Source organism: Bombyx mandarina, chromosome 21, assembly GCF_030267445.1.
Source record: "Bombyx mandarina strain Sakado chromosome 21, ASM3026744v2".
NCBI classification, from domain to species: domain Eukaryota; kingdom Metazoa; phylum Arthropoda; class Insecta; order Lepidoptera; family Bombycidae; genus Bombyx; species Bombyx mandarina.
Genome location: NC_143227.1, coordinates 11864545 through 11878592, shown reverse-complemented (window position 1 = coordinate 11878592; position 14048 = coordinate 11864545). Strand labels below are relative to the sequence as shown.

Here is a 14048-nt window from a genome sequence, read left to right as displayed (position 1 = left end):
GCGAAAGGCAAGAGACCAAAACGAATGGAGTACATGTGGATGGACCTACACTCAGCATTGGGTGGACTCAAGTTGAATAAGAGATTGAAGTTGAAATAGTTGAAGTAGAAGACATTCCGGTAATATTGCTGTTTTTTTGTTTTTCAATTAACCTATAGGAAATCTATGTTGCACGTTGTAATTAATATTTCGGCGAGTCGTACTGACTATGAATGGTAATGATTCAATAGGAGAATTCTAAATAGAACTTTCACGGCTATTTTCGATTACTTTGTCACAGCAGTCGTGGCCGAGTGGTTAAGGCGTCTGACTCGAAATCAGATTCCCTATGGGAGCGTAGGTTCGAATCCTACCGGCTGCGAATGTAGGTGAATCGCACGATTCGCTGTTTCTTCTTATCACTACATAGTATAAAACAAAGTCGCTTTTTCTGTCCCTATATCCCTATGTATGCTTAAATCTTTAAATCTTTAAAACTACGCAACGGATTTTGATGCGGTTTTTTTTTAATAGATAGAGTGTTTTTTTTTTTTTTTTTCCTACCTATGCTGATAGCCTTGAGAGGCTATTTCAGCTTCACCCTAACGTTAGTAGGTGAGCTCGCGGGGCTCAACCGGAGAGTTGCTAACACTGACCCTAGCAAGAGCAGTGCTTCGCAGAATCTACCACCGGATCGGAAACGCGACCCACTGAGAAGATCCGGCGAGAAACTCAGTGGGCTGTGTCTATGGGTTAGTTCGCTCGTCGAGCCCTTCGTCGCAAGCGACGGGTTCGACGAGGACGGTGATCGGTGCTTGTGGTGCCTTAAAGCACCGTTAATGGATCAGGAGGATCCGTAATGACGTGCTTTGGGCGACGTCGACGGTTTACCATTCGGTCTACTGGGTCGGGTATGTAATTTCCAGCGGCTACGATGAGAGGGTTCTCATGTCGTGCTGCCTTCTCAAAATGGCGCAGCGATGCCGACTGTAGATACTTACTAAATGAGTTGAGCTCCAGGTCATCGTGGAGATCCACATTCCTAAGGAACCAAGGCGCTCCGACGGCTATCCTGCAGAATCGTGATTGAATGACCTGAAGGGATTTCAAGTGGGTGCGGGCTGCGTGAGCGAACACTACGCTTGCATACGTCATGACGGGGCGTATACAAGTTTTGTAGAGAGTTACCTTATTACGGAGGGACAGTTTGCTTCGACTACAAAGCATTGGATAGAGTCGTCCTAGAATAAACGCGGCGCGGTCTCGTACCGTTTTTATATGGGGACGGAATGTCATCCCTCTGTCGAGGGTGACGCCTAGATATTTGACCTTCGAGACCCACGGTATGGGCTGGCCAAAGAGAGTGATGGGACTAACGGAGGTGTTGCCTACTACGGAGTGGGATGCTCGAAGTGATGTTCGGAGGGCGACCCCTTTTGAAGAGCACCGCTGCGCTTTTCGTGGGGTTGATGTCAATTCGCCACTTCCGGAACCACTGTCCCATGGTGGCTACTGCGATCTGGAATCGCCGATGAAGCAGCGACATCTTCCTACACGAGTAGTAGATAGCCGTGTCATCGGCGAAGAGCGCTAGATGGGTCTCCGGAGACCGGGGTATATCATTGATATACAAACTAAATAATAACGGGGAGAGCGCGGAGCCTTGCGGGACTCCGGCGGTCAGTTGACGGGGACGAGAACGAGTTCCCTCTACTCGATATCGAAACGAACGGTTCGACAAGAAGTCTCGTATGATGAGCACGAGTCTGTCTGGCACTCCCATGTTGTACAGTTTGTAAATTAAACCGTTGTGCCAGACTTTGTCGAACGCCTTCGCGATGTCGAAGAAGAGGGCGCCGGTCGGGATTTGTTTACGCCTATTTAGTCCTATCAGAATGTGCTCCGTGAGGCGGTGCACTTGTTGTACGCACGAGTGTTTAGAGCAGAATCCGAACTGTTCGTCTATGAGAATTTTGTTCGCGGTAACAAAATCCCAGAGGCGTTTCCTAAGGAGCCGTTCGTAAATTTTTCCTATCGTCGAGAGGAGACTAATCGGACGGTAACTAGAAGTTTCGTTTGTCGGTTTGCCCGGCTTATGTATACCGATAACGTCCGCTTCTTTCCACACCGCGGGAAAGATGCAGTGCGTCATAGCGGCATTTAAAATTGTAGCCAACATTGCTATCAGTTGGACTGGCAAGAGTTTTAGCGCGCGGTTGTGGATGCCGTCGGAGCCGGGTGCCTTCCTAGGTTGGAGGTTGTGGATCGCGTCTCTAACTTCGTCAGTGGTAATGGGGGGTAACGCGTCCGAGGGCGGCAGGGAAGCTCTGCGCTCGACCTCCCTGTCGACTAACTCGGTGTGTTCGGGGTCCGCGTGTTGAGTGCTGGTGGTGCACTGCACTTGCAGTGCATCCGCCAGCAGCTCAGCCTTGTCATCGTCATCGAATGCCGGTGGTTGGCCTGAAGGGCGTATGAGGGGAGGCATAGTAGCGGTAGTTTCGGATTTGAGAGTCCTAGCTAATCGCCAGTATGCTTGGTGGGAGGGCGCGAGTTGTTCTAGATAACTATGCCAATTATCGTTACGCGCGTCGCTTAAGCGGGAGTGGACTTCGCGTTGTAGACGACGCATCTGAATCCGGTTTGAATGCGTGGGAAGACGATCGTAGGCCCGGATTGCCGCGTTCCTAACTCTTAAGAGATTCCTAAGATCGGGGGACAGTCTGATGCGGTGGAAGCTGTCCTCCACATCGACTTCTTTTGAAGATCTAATGATCGCGGAAGAGATGTGATCGGTAATGATGTTTATGGATTCGACGGTTTCCTCGGGGGATGGATTCGAATCCGGGCCGCAAGGGAGGATTGGCGGAGCGGCGTCGGCTAGGCACGTGCTCAGCTTATTCCAATCCACCATGGTCCTCGTAACAGTGACTGGGTTGTGAGGGCGACCGAGCTGCATAACGACAGGTCGGTGGTCTGAGTCGAGCTCTGACATTGCTTCGATGGAACGCAAGCGCAGAGTTACGTTCCTAAGCAATGCCAGGTCTATAGTGCTCGGACGGAGCGCGATGTTATACGGATAACATGTTGGAGTTGGGGGACCGACTATTTCAAAGTTGAGGTCGTCTATAAACGCGTCGAGACGCCTACCGTTAACGTTTGTACGATGGCAGTTCCACCTAGTGTGGTGGCAATTTAAATCGCCTGCCAGGATGACGGAGACTCCCATGCCGAACAGTTACTCGATGTCACTGCTCAGGAGGGGCTTGTCCGGGGGGAGATAGACGGATGCGATGACGATCGGCTGGTGTCCCGTCAGCGAGATACGGCACACTGACGCCTCGATATGTAAGAGCGAGGGAGTATCGAGAGGGACAACGTGCAGGGCCCGTCTATAGTAAATGGCAGTCCCGCCTTTGGAGGCGGTGAGTCTGTCATTCCTAACCATGACGTAGTTCGCGACTTTCGGGTCGCGACGCGAGGGCTTCAGACAGGTCTCCTGCACTAACAAGATATCTATAAGATTGTCGCGGAGGAATTCGAAAATTTGATCGCGTTGCCGCGCGAGTCCGTTAGCATTGTAGAATGCTAACGTAAGGGAATACGGTTTTTCTCTACCTTTTTGCGCCATTGATTACCGGTAAAGATTTTATAACGTACGCGACACGGACTTGTAAACGTCCATGTGATCGAAAGCGGCCGCGAGCCGCTGTTCGGGGGTTACCGACCTACGGATAGCGTCAGCGAACGATCGCAGACGGTAGAAGTTCACCGCGGTGACGAAGTCGCGCACGAGCGCGAAGTCGTTGGCGGCAGAGGGTTGCGGGGGACGGAACGCGGGCGCGGGGCGTGTCGCGAGCGGGGGCGGGGGTGCGGTTTGCGTTCCCGCCTTCGTATTCGGCAGCGGCTTTTTCCACGCTGAAACCGTGGGAACTGCAGCCGGCACGAAGGCAGGTTTCGGCACTGAGGGTGCCGAAGTCTTTGGGCCGACGGTTCGCGGAGCTGGGAGGGTTGAACGCTTGCGCGGAGCCCTAGGACATCCACGGTAGTTCGCGGGGTGCCCTTGCTTAAGGCATAGGACACAACTTGGGGGTTCGGTCGCGGTTTCCCTATCTCTAACGCAATCTAACGTAGCGTGATCGCCGAGGCACTTCACGCAGCGGGGACGCGCGTGGCAATTACGCGCCGAGTGGCCATATAGCTGGCATCTGTAGCACTGCCCGGGAGTGCCACGTTTATGGGGGGCTTCGATGGAGACCCCGGATAAGCCGCAAACTTTCGAGAGGCATGAGATTTTCTTTTTGGCCTCCGGGGTTGGCTCCAACGCGACGAGTATCATGTTGTAGGGCTGCTTGCCCCGCCCACTGTGCATCCGATGCACACTAACTATAGGGAGTGACTGAGCGATCAGGTCCTCCTTAATGTAGTCTATTTCGAGCTCCTTAGGGACTCCGCGTATTACTACGCGGAGCTCGCGGTCCTCCTGAAGAGCATAGGTGTGAAAACCTATGTTCTCCTTTCGGAGGTATGCTGAGAGGGCCCTATGGTCGCCCGGCGTTGCGACCTTGATCTGAATCCCATGCGCGACGTTACGCGCATGGGTGTAGTTAATTTTATTTGCCTGAAGGGCCTGGGACACGCGATTCCACGCTGTCGTCTCTTGAAGTATCAGTGGGGGCGGGGCAGCTACTTTGGGAGCGGGCGCGGGCTTGGGACGCGGCGGTGGGGTTACGCGGCGCGCGGAGTCCGACTCCGGTGTCACGACTACCTGCGGGCGGGAGGCGGTCGCGGATTTAGTCTGTTTCGTCGTGGAGCTCCGGGACTCCACGGCGTGAGTACGCTTTTTGCCGCGCGTTACGGTTTGGAACCCATCCGAAGTTCCAGGCTGAGGGCTTGACGCGGATTCGAAATCCATCTCCGATTCGGTATCGGAGCCTGAACTCGAAACGATCGAGGTCGCGACGGACGAAGCGCGCGATGACGTAAACGACGCGGGCGCGGGGGTGGGGGTAGCGCTAGGCGCTTCGTGAGTCGCATCGTCGGAACGAGCGCTCGAACTTAACGCGGCGGCGGGGGGCGCGCGGCGTGCCTCCGAGGCACGGTTGAAATACGCGGCGACGGACGCGGGGGGGGAGGGATTGCCACGGGAGGCCCTATAAGCTAGGTACTCGGCCCTAATTGACGGGTACCTATCCCGGAGGAACCCGACAATATCCCTAACATCTTCTTGCTCCATTCTTCGTTCGGTCTTCTTGCTCCATTCTTCGTTCGGTCTTCTTGCCCGGGGGGGGCGGCCCCGGGACTTTTGTTGAACTCGCCGAAAGGCGAGGCCCCGGATAGGATTTGTAACCCCCTGTGCTGCAGGACAGCAAGGAGCAGGGGGGGGGGAATGCCTATGCCGTGAAAACGGCAATCGGCGGGGAAAAGGAAAGGAACCCGCTCGGGCTGTATAGTGCTACAGCAGGCAGAATCGCGAGCGGGGGTCTAGTCTTGAAAAAGACTGTTGTTTTGGGAAGGGTTAGGAAATCGCTAGCCTGTGAGTGCCACAGGAAGCCTGATCGTAGCGATTGGTTTTGCCTTGAAAAAGGCAGTTGGTAAAGGGTGGGTTCGCGGTTACAACACTTCAGCGCACAAAAATGGACTCCGATACGCAGATCGCAAGCAACCAACGGATCGGAACGTCCGCACTACCGAATTGTAAGCACGATGTATTCACGGTCACTACACTGTCGAGCACAGCTGTGAGTTCAGAGACGCAGCTCGCAAGCGGGCCACGGATCGAAAAGCACGTCCGCGCACGACCGAGTCGTGAGCGAGAATGGTAGATAGAGTGATTGAAGAGGAAGGTTTATATGTATAATAACATCCATCAAATAGTGGGGAAATCAATAATAAATTACAGTTTCCGAAGCGAAGCGAGGTCGGGTCGCTAGTCTTATTATAAATGCTACTCTGTTCTCAACGATGACTAAGATGACCTGACTTCTGTCTCGATTTGTGAATACAGGGTTTATTGTTGCTATAGATTCACGGGGTTATATTTTTTATGCCTCGCCTGCTAGGGTAAAGAGGAGAAACGTTAAAGTCAAACGTCACATTAAATGTCTCGGAACAACTTTTTTAATGTTCTATTCTATGAATATGAGATCGTATTCAGAAATGCTTAAAGAGTCCTTAATAGAGAGAGAGAGTCATCGCCTATAACCTGGCATAACAGTGACAACTAAGGACAAAGCAAGTGTCCAAATCATTAATCTATGTATCTAATAGAACAGTAATATCCGGTCTATTTTATACATTGAAGGAGAGTAATCTATAAATTAATATGTGAGGGAAAAACTTTGTACGCCTTTATACGAAAATTGCGCAGAGTATGAAATTTCATAAAAAACACATTAAATGAATTAAAAAAAAATAACCCACACTACCATGTATTTGACACACACGCGTATATTACACTCTTTCGTTTATTGTTAAAGTGTGTGGTCAAATTGAGAATAAATTGATATTGTTTATTTTTAATATTATTTGTCTATAGTGTAATCTTGATGAAATCTGTCATTATAGAAGTTTAATAGTCTTTGACAATAGAATCGTAATAATGTTCTAATTTATAATTTCAATTAATTATAGTCGAATTTCTACTACTGGGAGACCACTAGTACGTATAAATAGAAAGAGGAAGCTAAAAGAGGGTAATTACAACATGAGATGATTTGTTTGGATATTTGGAATGTCTGTTTGCTAGCACATATTATCCCCTGAACTTTACTGGTGGTAGGATCTCTTGTGAGTCCGCACGGGTAGGTACCACCACCTATTTCTGCTGTGAAGCAGTAATGCGTTTCGGTTTGAAGGGTGGGGCAGCCGTTGTAACTATACTTGAGACCTTAGAACTTATATCTTTAGGTGGGTGGCGCATTTACGTTGTAGATGTCTATGAGCTCTAGTAACCACTTAACACCAGGTGTGCTGTGAGCTCTTCCACACACCTAAGCATTAAAAAAAAAAGAACTATCAAATAAGTAGTCATATAATTTTCCCAGATCAACAGAGATTAATTTGAAGCATGTAATATTGTGTTTTTTAAATCGGAAGTTATAAAAAATAGTTATCTTTTAAAGATCTTTTAAAGATTTTTGGAATTTACTTTTACACTATACGATGTGTGAAGTTATATAATGTAAAATATTATTATTACAAAACTAACTTAATCTGTATTTTAAGTTATCAAGCTTAAACCGCTACCCTTATTTTACAAAGTTCACATTTTTTTTTTTTATAATGAATTTGGCTCCAACGCCTTTGGCATTGATTTTGCCAATGTCAAAGTATTTCCAAAAATGACCGGTACTTAGAGGGAGAGGAAAAGTTCACAATTGAAATATGATTCAAGATTCATGAGAAGGAATTTAGGCTACTCTTCAATTCACCGCTGCGCACCGTGTTTCCGCCCACGCGATATAAAGTATCCATGTAAGTAAGGCTGCGGACGGTAATTTAATATGTCCTTCAATTAGGCATCAATTAGTAAAGCAACATGTTAGGCAATAAAGTCATTTTGATCCCTAGGCCAATGAAGAATGAAGAGTGTTTATAAAAAAGTATATTTCCTATCCTTGAAGTCGTCGTGGCCTAAAGGATAAGACGTCCGGTGCATTCGTATGTAGCGATGCAACGGTGTTCGAATCGCGCAGGCGGTTATAAATTTTTCTAATGAAATACATACTTGACAGATGTTCGCGATTGACTTCCACGGTGAAGGAATAACATCGTTTAATAAAAATCAAACCCGCATAATTATTTTTTGCGTAATTACTGGTGGTAGGACCTCTTGTGAGTCCGCACAGGTAGGTACCACCACCCCACCTATTTCTGCCGTGAAGCAGTAATGCGTTTCGGTTTAAAGGGTGGGGCAGCCGTTGTAACTGTACTGACTGACGTTGTAGACGTCTATGGGCTCCAATACCACATAGCACCCGGTGGGCTGTGAGCTCGTCCAACCATTTAGGCAATAAAAAAAGTATAAAAAAACTGTATTATTTGTGATCTTAATAAAATCTATACTATAATATTATAAAGAGGAAAGATTTGTTTGTTTGTTTGTTTCGAATAGGCTCCGAAACTACTGGACCGATTTGAAAAATTCTTATTCCATTAGAAGCCGACATTGTCCCTGATGAACATAGGCTACTTTTTTTAATTATTTTTTTATTTTATTTTTTTGGTTTCATGTGTGTTTTAATGTTTCCGAAGCGAAGCGAGGGCGGGTCGCTAGTCTATTAATAAATTAAATTACTGTCACGAAAACATTGTAAATAATCCTTTCACAAGTAACAAAACTCGAACAACAATATACGCGGTCGTTATAAAATTTGATTTCAATCCAATCTCAACAAAACGAGGCAATCACGAACTTCCTCATACAATCATTTCTATATACACGTAATACGAAGTTGTCTGTCTACCTCACAGATAGAGTTCCGAACTTCGTTCGAAACTTACAGTGCGAATGCTCAGTTTTCATTCGTATCCTTTGAGAGGTTGTTGGGTTTACTTGGGTGTTTTTTTTTTATAACAATACAACAGGACTAAGGTTAGTTGCAAATTTGTTTTAAGTGTGTGATTTAAAGTAAAATTTACGGGATAACTTAAAGCCATTTAGTGCCCAACTTTTTTGTTCTTATCCTACCTATGCTGATAGCTTTGAGAGGTTATTTCAGCTTGGCCTTGACGTGTAGGTGAGCTCACGGAGCTCAAACCAGAGTGTTGCCAACACTGGCTCTAGCAAGAGCAGTGCTTCGCAGAATCTACACCGGTTCGCAAACGCGACCCACTGAGAACATCCGGCCAGAATCTCATTGGGCTGTGTCTACGGGAAAGAGTCCCACGTAAACCAATGTAAGTTCTATAATATAGCTTAAAGAAGTGCTGTAAAAGCTTAATACTTATAAGTTTTTGGTATTTTAATTATTACGCCTGAAAAAATAATGTTGACTAGTGCTATCTTTCGAATTGTAGGTTCTTAAAAAAAAAATGTCGTTATATACATATAATACTTATGGATAATAGGATATTAAGCCGAAAATAAATAATAACTATAAATAACTGGGAACAACTAATGCACGGTCATATGGCCCCAAATTAGGATTCGCTGTTTTATGTTATGGGTACCAGGGACTGACATACATAGTTATATATGTTTAAATATATACATGTGTATATAGATAATAAACATCCAGGCAAAAAGAAAACTATCCTGTTCATCATACTAATGTTTGCCCGTTTGCCCTATGCGGGAATCGAACCCGCGACCCTCCGCGCACTATTCAAGGCCGTTAACTTCTGCACCATTGAGTCAGTCGAAAATACATTTTTTAACAAATTCCCGCCTCGGACAAATAGTTGTGTGACGAAGCGGCTTCTTTTCTCTTTGTCCGAGTGTTTAATATCTATGTGGCGGAGACGGTCATTAGTTTAGTAGCTAAACGAAACGCAGCACGATTCCCAAGAGGCGACAGCATGATCGCGATATCGTCAGAACTAATGAATGTAACAGTAATTTGTTTTCTTTAAAAATAATGTTCTCTATATGTTTGTTTATCCTCAATGCGTTTCTAAGCTACTCACTATATTATAATGGAACATGTTGATATGAAGGTTTATGTCATAGTACCATCAAACTCCCATAGTTGGAGCTCTAGTGGTTTCAAGAAATCCTTCATATAATCACCGGAATACCAGAGCAGCTTGACCTCACTGCAGCTTTAGTAATGTAATATTTAAGATCTGTTCGACTTTTATTACGAAAATATCCTTTTAAATATTCGATGCAAAATATTGTAGTCTAGAAGCTAAATACGCAACGAAAACAACATTAAATTAAAGACGGTACTATACACAAAGGTTTTGGGAAAAGTAACTCGCTAGCGTGTTGATAAACGTCCCGTTTATCAATACAAAAAAATGTAAATACGTTCAGCTTGGTTAAATAAAGAAATTAGTTTTTTTTTGTCAAGAGGAAATCGCCGGACTTCCGCCCTCCACTGGGGATGGCGAGCGGAACATGTCAGAGTCGAACCGACTAAAACCTTCTGTCGCTCAACAATCAACGTCCAAACCTCGCATGAGACAGAACTCATGAAAAGGCCTAAAGGGGGGAGAGTGAAGCGTTTAGTGCGGAGCACATCTCTCCCGTCACCCTCCCCTCGGGACGCGGGACCGGCAGTCGTCGGCGCCATGACCACCAGCCCTCTCGCTCGGCAAAAGAAATTAGATAGCATCCATTATTTTCCAGTCACAAGGGTAGTTGTTATGTAAAATTTGGCATTAATTACCTCAGTGATAGATTAAAACAAGCACATTTTTTTCTCCTACTTATACGCTGATAGCCTAAAGGGCTATCCCAGCTGCAGAAAAGGAAAAGCACAATTCTACTACAAAAACGAAAATAATCAAACGTCTGGAAACTGTTAGCGACCACGCAATCGTAGAGCGGAGTATTCATGCACGCGGCTTTAATAAATAAAACTTTACATTCACGGCGAAATGAAGCATCCCTAAACTTTATATTTCGTCGTCGAGTTTGTGGGAAACATTAAAATGTTCTTTTTGATTCGTTTCTCAGCAAAACGCAGAGCTGTGCCGGATAGAGTTTTTTTTTTTTTTTAATAAATCGCGAATACGTTGTGCTCGCAGTGCCGTCGACTACTATCGTTTGAAAACTCCATGAGATGTTTAAAAATTGAATTTGAGACGCGAACTAGATTGAGTTACGACTTTTTGACGGATGGAAATTTTGCATAGAAACGAGAGAGCTACCATATTCGTAGCTAATAGGCGTTATTGATGAGCAGTAGTAGGATGACGAATGACATCGAATATAGTCGAATAAAACTTATTGAATCGGAGGGTCGTGGGTTTGATTCTTTTTTTATTTATTTTTATTGTTTATTTGGATGGACGAGCCCACAGCCCATCTGGTGTTAAGTGGTCACTGGAGCCCATAGACATCTACAATGTAAATGCGCCACCCACCTTGAGATATAAGCTCTAAGGTCTCAGTATAGTTACAACGGCTGCCCCACCCTTCAAACCGAAACGCATTACTGCCTCACGGCAATTTAATAAAACATTGGTAATTTAATAAAACAAGGTTATTATTTCTCCAAAAGCATCAGCACGAAGACTAAGCTCGTATTCCTCATTTGACAGTCTTTTATCAAGTTTGATCCTCTGGCCCAAATGTCCCTTAGATTAAAAATAATTATATTACATTTTGACATCAAAGCTCGAAAACACATTACGATATAATTTAGGTCATAGGTTGTGTGACAATAAAATATTCAAAGTAAGAATCGACCTGAGCCTCAATCATCGTATTCATATTTAATATCTTAATTGTCGAAGAAAACAATACTCATTCTGAGACAGTGAACATTGCTCTAAGATTTTATACTAATAGCAGAACGTGTATAATTAATTATAAATGTAAGATTGGTAGCAACGGAACGTATGAAAAGAGTGTGAAACGCAGCGTTAAGATGCGAGAGTGAAAGAAAACGGAAAGAAAGGGAAAAAGGAATGACAGAGAAAAAAGAAGATGGCGAAGACGGTTAAAAAAAATGAGCAAGGCGTAATAAATTAATTTTTAATTATTATTATAACAGAAGATTTTGGAACATGAGATGTTTTATTTTATGCGCTGCGATCTCTATCCTACATGTAGTACTACCTACTTGAGTCATCAGGTATAGCTAATCATTCAAATAGCCTTATCATGCCAAATGCAGCATAAACACTACGAGTGTGTTCCACGGGCCACATTGCAGACCAAGCGAAACCAACCAGCCTCTCCTCTACTTCTGTGCATACGTTTTTCCCTATTGTCTGATGATAAGGGCTTTACTTATAGCCGTTGGCAGTGTCACAAAATTGCTGCCTACAAAAAATACTTTTTATATTTATTTAGGTGTAGGCGATGTAAATAAAAGACGAGATTTTACTGAGGTATGAGCGCGTCTGATTGTCGTTCGCGCGGTGCCGATGTATCTGCCCGAATGACTGTGTTAAAAAATTCCACAGTTCTTCAGACCATCGTCGACGATCGGGTGCGCTCGTGTATTTATTAAAGAAATAAACGTGAATCATAATTAACAATGAAAACATGTAAACTGTTATTATAGTATACTAGCTGACCCGGCAAACATTGTTTTGCCATATATAAGATTGCTAGGGAATTTCTAGTGTAGAAAAAAAAACTAACTTATTGTAAGTGTGTAAGGATGTGGTAAATGAGTGAAAGAGGTATGTAGTGCTGTGAACGATGAGGGAATATATAATAAAAATAACAAAACCTCATTCAACCACATAATACCTCATTATAACAAAAAAAAAATGTCCAAATAAAAAAAAATGTTAAGGGTGGACAACCCTAATCACTTAGGGGTATGAAAAATAGATAGTAGCCGATTCTCAGGCTTATTGAATATGCACAAAAAATTTCATGAGAATCGGTCAAGCGGTTTCGGTGGAGTATGGGAACGAACATTGTGACACGAGAATTTTATATATTAGATATATAGAACTTGATATGTGTCGCCTATAATAAGCCTCGTTTCAAGAAAAATAGCTTATAGCGCTCGGGAAATATTGTATAGGCGAGCTGATAGCGGAGCACGTGGCAAAAAATATCTCCGGAAAACCTAAACGAGTGCAGTGGTTAGTTGGAGAAAATTGGATGGAAGAGATTCCAGATTGAAAACCAGTGACGCGTTCTATTGTTTATTTTTCTAAAATTCAATACACTCTTAGGAATGCAGTGTATATAATATTATTGGACTAGACTGAATATTTAACTTAAATTGATTGTCTATTATATTTTGATCATAAAAGCCTTTTTTGACACCCCTGATTTGCCTAGCTTAACGTGAGTTAATATTATAATTCAGCGGTAGTACAGGAAACCGAAACCGGTTTAGTGGTGCTTAACTTCAAAATTAGATTCAGTATATTGTCATTCAACAAACAATCTAGAGGAAATATACTCCAGGTCGATTCTGTAACCTTGACTAGGGCTGCTGCGTCCTACTAAAACGTAACGAAACTAAGTAAAAAATAAGTGTGAAGAAGTACTTTTGTTAAAAATAGTTTTAAGTAGAAATTAGCGAAGAAATTCTCTTAACAGCCTGGGAACTATATTGAGAAATCTATATTATTGTCTGAATTGGCTAAAAAAACTGCATTTTGGGTAACATTCATTCAAAATTCGCTCGTGTACCAAAATTCATATGGCATATAATTCAGTGACGAGATCATGCATTTTCTATTAGATGACAGCTATCGCACGAAAATGGATGATAATCTATATACATAAAAATGAATTGCTGTTCGTTAATCTCGCTAAAACTCGAGAAAGGCTGGACCGATTTGGCTAATTTTGTTCTTGAATTATTTGTGCAAGTCCAGAGAAGGTTTAAAAGGTAGATAAATATAATAATGCTTGGAATTAAATAAAAATAACAATTTTGTTTTCCCTTTGATGTGTCCCCCGTCGGCGGGATTATTTTTATTTGTTTTAAGTTTATTTTATACAAAAGTTTAGGTCTTTTATTTATCGAGTGAGGCGCTACGAAGTATTTCGGGTCAGCTAGTATATAATAAAATCATGATAATTGTAAAGCCATAAAATCGCGTTGCTTAAGAAAAAATTAAATGTCATCTGTTGACTCAAAACGTACCTAAGTTTGAAACTATTGTAAGGATAGTTATTGTAAAGATAAACTATTATAGACTACTATATAGACAAATAACCGGTTTTTTTTCAACAATAATGAATCAAGATTTTCACTACGAAATTGTTTCAACTACTGTAAAAAAACTCGATTAAATACACAAATTTTTAGGCCACAGCCCTATAAACATAATCTACCGCACTTTAAAACTTTCAAAGTCACCGATCTAATCTTAAAACCGTATATAAATGTAAAGAGGACGGTCGAAAACTTCTCACGCAAACACTCTCGGAACTTGGCAAGCGTTTTATCTTTCTAAGAAAAGAAAAAAAAAAACCT

At 43.5% G+C, this 14048-nt stretch overlaps 1 protein-coding gene and 1 non-coding gene across 4 annotated transcripts in view; one reads left to right on the top strand and one right to left on the bottom strand.

Moving 5' to 3' along the window:
- Nucleotides 1–14048, bottom strand: part of LOC114240958 (limbic system-associated membrane protein) — a 65859-nt gene that overhangs the window by 22290 nt on the left and 29521 nt on the right. The gene's annotated exons all lie outside the window — the stretch shown is intronic.
- Nucleotides 280–361, top strand: TRNAS-CGA (transfer RNA serine (anticodon CGA)). Its single transcript has one exon. It is a non-coding gene; the product is annotated as a tRNA-Ser (tRNA).